The sequence below is a fragment of the Schistocerca americana genome, chromosome X, assembly GCF_021461395.2.
Source record: "Schistocerca americana isolate TAMUIC-IGC-003095 chromosome X, iqSchAmer2.1, whole genome shotgun sequence".
In the NCBI taxonomy this organism is placed as follows: domain Eukaryota; kingdom Metazoa; phylum Arthropoda; class Insecta; order Orthoptera; family Acrididae; genus Schistocerca; species Schistocerca americana.
Genome location: NC_060130.1, coordinates 602,116,492 through 602,123,319, shown reverse-complemented (window position 1 = coordinate 602,123,319; position 6,828 = coordinate 602,116,492).

Sequence of the window (6,828 nt, the reverse complement as noted above, 5' to 3'; positions counted from 1 at the left end):
TGACGTCCACGGATTTCTTTCTGTGAGGAAAGTTGAAGGATATTTGCTATCGTGACACGAAGACATCGCCTGACAACATGCGTCAGCGCATTGTCAATGCTTGTGCGAACATTACGGAAGGCGAACTACTCGCTGTTGAGAGGAATGTCGTTACACGTATTGCCAAATGCATTGAGGTTGACGGACATCATTTTGAGCATGTATTGCATTAATGTGGTATTTACAGGTAATCACGCTGTAATAGCATGCGTTCTCAGAAATGATAAGTTCACAAAGGTACATGTAGCACATTGGAAAACCGAAATAAAATGTTCAAACGTACCTACGTTCTGTATTTTAATTTAAAAAACCTACTTGTTACCAACTGTTCGTCTAAAATGGTGAGCCATATGTTTGTGACTATTACAGCGCCATCGCCGGCCGCGGTGGTCTAGCGGTTCTAGGCGCGCAGTCCGGAACCGCGCGACTGCTACGGTCGCAGGTTCGAATCCTGCCTCGGGCATGGATGTGTGTGATGTCCTTAGGTTAGTTAGGTTTAAGTAGTTCTAAGTTGTAGGGGACTGATGACCACAGCTGTTGAGTCCCATAGTGCTCAGAGCCATTTGTACAGCGCCATCTATCACAAAGCGAAAGAAGTGGTCCAACTAAAACATTCATATTTCTTTACGTACTACACGAATATGTAATAAAAATGGGGGTTCCTATTTAAAAAAAACGCAGTTGATATACGTTTGACCCATGGCAGCGCCATCTAGCGGGCCAACCATAGCGTCATCTGGTTTCCCCCTTCAAGCTAGACAAGTTTCGTTCTTTGTAGTTTTTTCGTTTGACGCTTACTTCGTGAGATATTTGGCCCTGTCACGATCAATGGACCACCCTGCATATTGCTTCTTATCACATGCCTTGTGAATTGACAGCGACAAGAAAACACAAGAAATTGTGGACGAAGCTAATGTTTATCGAGAGCCGTTCTTCCCACGTACCATTTGCGAATGGAACAGATAAGTGAGCAAAGACTGTGGCACGGAAGTAGCCTGCGCCAAGCGTCGTTCAGTGGCTTGCGGGATATAGATGTAGGTGCAGACTAAATATGACTTGTGGAGTTGTCTTATAAAACTGTACTTCGGTTTCTTCTTTCAATCATCACACGGACATCGAAACGGCAGATGTGGAGGTAATCCACTGCGGACTAGATAAGCAACTACGATTGCCTTGTAGTGGAAAGGCATCAGGACCAGATGAGTTATCTGTAAGGTTCTTCAAAGATTATGCGAAAGAATTTACTCCCCTTCCAGTAGCATTTTATCGGAGATCGCAGGAGCAAGGAAGGGTACCTAACGACTGGATAAAAGCGCAGGTCATTCCCGTTTTCAAGAAGGGTTGCAGGAGGGATGCACATAGTTATAGACCGATATCGTTGACGTTACACTTTTGCACTATTATAGAACGTGTTTCATGGTCAAGAAATATGACGTATTTCGAGGACGACCATCTCCTCCATAAAAATCACCATGGATCCCGCAAACAGCGCTCTTGCAAACCTCATGGAGACCAGATTGATGCTGTTCTCCTTGATTTCTGGTAGGCATTTGACACCGTCGCGCACTGCCGTTTAGTGAAACAAATACGAAAGTACCGATTATAGCACCAGATTTGTGACTGGATTCAAGACTTCCGACATCTGCACGTCGCTCTCACACTGAGGTGACAAAAGTCAATGATATGCACATGTACAGATGGCGGTACTATCGCGTAAACACTGTATGAAAGCGTAGTGCATTGGCGGAGCTTTCATTTGTACTCAGGTGATTCACGTGAAAAGGTTTCCGACTTGATAATGGCCGCACTAGGGGAGTTAACAGACTTCGAACGCGGAATGGTAGGATGAACTAGGCGCATGGGACATTCCATTTCGGAAATCGTGAGAGAATTCAGTTTTCCGAAATCCACAGTGCCCAGAGTGTGCCGAGAATACCAAATTTCAGGCATTGCCTCTCACCACGGACAGCGAAGTGGCCGACGGCGTTCACTTAACGACCGAGAGCAGTGGCGTTTGCGTAGAGTTGTAAGTGCTAACACACAAGCAACACTACGTGAAAAAGCAGTAGAAACCAATGTGTGACGCACGACGAACGTATCCGTTAGGACAGTGCGGCGAAATTTAGCGTAATTGGCCTATGGAAGCAGACGATCAGCACGAGTACCTCTGCTAACAGCACGACGTCGTCTGCAGCGCCTCCCCTGGGCTCGTGACCATATCGGTTGGACTCTAGACGACTGAAAAATCGTGACCTGGTCAGAAGAGACCTGATTTCAGTTGATAAGAGCTGAAGGTGGGGTTCGAATGTGGCGAAGACCGCACGAAGCAATGGACCAAGTTGTGAACAAGACATTGTGCATGCCGGTGCTGGCTCCATAATGATGTGAGCTGTGCTTACATGGAACCGACTGGGTCCTTTGGTCCAACTGAACCGATAATTAACCGGATATGGTTATGTTAAGCTACTTGGAGACCATCTGCAGCCATTCATCGACTTTATGTTCCTAAACGACTATGGAATATCTATGAATGACAATGCGCCATGTTACTGGGCCACAGTTGTTCACGATTGGTTTGAAGAACATTCTAGGCGATTCGAGCGAATGATTAGGCCACTAACATAGGCCGACTTGAATCCCATCGAACATTTATGGAACATAATCGAGAGGTCAGTTCGTGCACCTAATCCTGCACCGGCAACACTTGCATAAGTATGGGCGGCTATAGAGGCAGCATGGCTCAGGATTTTTTCAGGGGGTTTCCAACGACTTGTTGAGCCCATGCCATGTCGAGTTGCACATACGAAGTACAAGAAATGCACTACTGTACAACGACACTATTGATGAAAAACTGCGTAAAATATGTAGAAGTGAACTAAAGTTGAATAACCATCTAAAACAAAAATTAGGAAAAACAGATACCAGACAGATTCGATGAAAGAATGTGAAAGAAATGTAATTCATCCACGAAAGAAGTCGCTTACAAGGCCCTTGTTTGACTGATTACTGAGTATTGTTCACGTTCTGGGATCCTTACCAGGTAGGACTGATAGATGAGCTAGAGAAGATCCAACGAAGAGCGGCGCCTTTCATCATTGGGTCGTTAAGTCGGCGTGAGAGCGTTACAGAAATGCTCAACAAACTCCAGTGGTACACATTACATGAGAGGCGTTGTGCATCACGGAGAGATTTGCTGTGGGAATTTCGAGATAGCACTTTCCGGGAAGAGTCGGGCAACACATTACTTCCTCCCTCATACGGGAAACGACCATCATGAGAAAATTCGATATACACTCCTGGAAATTGAAATAAGAACACCGTGAATTCATTGTCCCAGGAAGGGGAAACTTTATTGACACATTCCTGGGGTCAGATACATCACATGATCACACTGACAGAACCACAGGCACATAGACACAGGCAACAGAGCATGCACAACGTCGGCACTAGTACAGTGTATATCCACCTTTCGCAGCAATGCAGGCTGCTATTCTCCCATGGAGACGATCGTAGAGATGCTGGATGTAGTCCTGTGGAACGGCTTGCCATGCCATTTCCACCTGGCGCCTCAGTTGGACCAGCGTTCGTGCTGGACGTGCAGACCGCGTGAGACGACGCTTCATCCAGTCCCAAACATGCTCAATGGGGGACAGATCCGGAGATCTTGCTGGCCAGGGTAGTTGACTTACACCTTCTAGAGCACGTTGGGTGGCACGGGATACATGCGGACGTGCATTGTCCTGTTGGAACAGCAAGTTCCCTTGCCGGTCTAGGAATGGTAGAACGATGGGTTCGATGACGGTTTGGATGTACCGTGCACTATTCAGTGTCCCCTCGACGATCACCAGTGGTGTACGGCCAGTGTAGGAGATCGCTCCCCACACCATGATGCCGGGTGTTGGCCCTGTGTGCCTCGGTCGTATGCAGTCCTGATTGTGGCGCTCACCTGCACGGCGCCAAACACGCATACGACCATCATTGGCACCAAGGCAGAAGCGACTCTCATCGCTGAAGACGACACGTCTCCATTCGTCCCTCCATTCACGCCTGTCGCGACACCACTGGAGGCGGGCTGCACGATGTTGGAGCGTGAGCGGAAGACGGCCTAACGGTGTGCGGGACCGTAGCCCAGCTTCATGGAGACGGTTGCGAATGGTCCTCGCCGATACCCCAGGAGCAACAGTGTCCCTAATTTGCTGGGAAGTGGCGGTGCGGTCCCCTACGGCACTGCGTAGGATCCTACGGCCTTGGCGTGCATCCGTCCGTCGCTGCGGTCCGGTCCCACTATACGCCCTCGCTCAAAGTCCGTCAACTGCACATACGGTTCACGTCCACGCTGTCGCGGCATGCTACCAGTGTTAAAGACTGCGATGGAGCTCCGTATGCCACGGCAAACTGGCTGACACTGACGGCGGCGGTGCACAAATGCTGCGCAGCTAGCGCCATTCGACGGCCAACACCGCGGTTCCTGGTGTGTCCGCTGTGCCGTGCGTGTGATCATTGCTTGTACAGCCCTCTCGCAGTGTCCGGAGCAAGTATGGTGGGTCTGACACACCGGTGTCAATGTGTTCTTTTTTCCATTTCTAGGAGTGTATTAGAGTTAATACAGGGGCTTACCGACAATAATTCTTCCCACGCGCGATTTGTGTGTGGAACAGGGAAGGCGAGATTAGTTAGTGGCGCCAGGAGTACCCCCACCCACACATCGTTAAGTGGCTTGCGGAGTATGATGTAGATCTAGACGTGTCCAAAATCCTCGAAATTTACCAGTTCTTTAATATTGCCCTCCATGCATAGACACTCAGAACCCTTGTATGGAATGGCTTTCCAAACCGTTACACATTGCGTTTTTCGGCTGTGCTGTTCACCTATGAACCGTAGGACAATTTTATACAGGACTCGCTCGAAAACACTAGAATTTCCATCTCACCTCAACAGCGACGGCGTTCACGTGTCCGTTTCAGTCTGAGGCATTCGTGCTTTGTTGTTAATGGAAATTCGCCATAGATAGTGTTGTTTCGTCAACTCAGATATGATCACACTAGGAATAGTATTCAACCATTGAACCAATACTATGGACGCATCTACCTAGACTACCATATTTATGCGGACAAGATGGTGATTTTCTCGTGCAGTCTGAGGCAGCAGTTTTCCGGAGGATATTGTTTCTGCCACTGACATTCACTTTGGTTCTGGCACATGTTGTCAGTTTCCTGTCCAGGTAACACCCAAGTATTTGGTATGGAGTGGTATAGAGAAAGTTCTTCAACACCGTTTCTTTTCACGTGATCTGGACGCATCTACCTAGACTACCATATTCATGCGGACAAGATGGTGCTTGTTGCGGAAATGAAAGGCGCGAATCTGGATTTTTGTGGGGCTGTGCTTAATTTGGTTCTAGACATGGTCGCATAACCTCTCGACGCAGAATGCTTCTCATTCCTACCCTCTGTAACAACACACGCATCAGTATCTTAGCAGCGTGCCCTGTACGAGCCGAAATGAAACGATATGGCAAACATTTATAGCAAGACAGAGCATTTTTCCTCCTCATTTGGCAACAGAGAACGAAATGCGATCCGCTGTCTTGTTTTAAAAGTTTTGTAGCACAGCTGTCACTCTGCTTATATTCAGGTGTCTCAAGAAGCTCAGTGCCGCAATAATTACGTAACTTTACATGACTTTCACTTAATCACTTTCTACGGCCGAACTTTCTCTAAGTAGCACATCTCAGTTTGCTGTGAGAACAGTTTACTTACTTTTTTTGACTTTCAAAGAATCTTTTCAATTGCAAACTGCGTTTTTTTAGGAATCCACAAGAAACCGTAGTTTTTCGGTAGCGAACGTGCTGATCTACCCTCTCCACGTCACTCGCCTCATAGACCAAACATCGGTAGAGTTTAACAGTTCTCTTGAAGGAATTGCAATGTGGCTAAAAGAACCTGCTCGTATAGATTGATGAGTAGCGCGCTGGCTTGAGAGGTAGAGAGTTGAGAAAGACCCGAACCACCCCTGAAGACCACGCGATTTCCAACTAATTTCCAGAAAATTTGTTATTCATTTCTTGCACAAAATCGCACCTAGAATGGCCTGGGGGACTATAGTGCTGGATCCGCTTAAGGCTTCTAACGTCTTGATTGACATTTTCAAGGTGAAGACCTAAACTGTCGATGATAAGCACTCTATAGGTGTCACCTGTTAGTGTACCCTGCGAAGTAGTGGGGATGGGTGATTTCATCTTTAAGGATACCACAACACGCATAAATGGAACGCCTCATTCGACGATGGACACCTCGTTTTTTTTTTTTTTTTTTTTTTTTTTTTTTTTTTTTTTTTTTTTTTTTTTTTTTTTCTCCATTATCGCATACTCGACGGCTGACTACACCATAACTATGAACGTGAATTCAACAGTTTGTAAGGCGGAAAGTTACCCTCCGATTAAAGCCATTCCCATACAGCTTCTGTGTCAGTGACAGGTGGTACCGGCGAAAAATGCTGCTGTTTCCTATTTGCCACACAGATGTAAGGCCGATATCAGTGAGTACAGCAACTTCTTGTAACCTGAAGATCGTGGTATATTGGAGATAAAATAAATACATTCATGACTTCATTCCTTCCTTGTCTTCGTTTACTACCGCCGCACCTTCTAAAACTATATGTTTCTCGAAGTAGTTGTTCAGCACGTAAGAAGGTAAAGGCTGAAGGAGGTCATACAAGGGGAGGCCGCCAATTGTGAAATTCAGATTCGATTCATACTGCGCATAATAAAAGCTCATGGCCAGAGGTGTA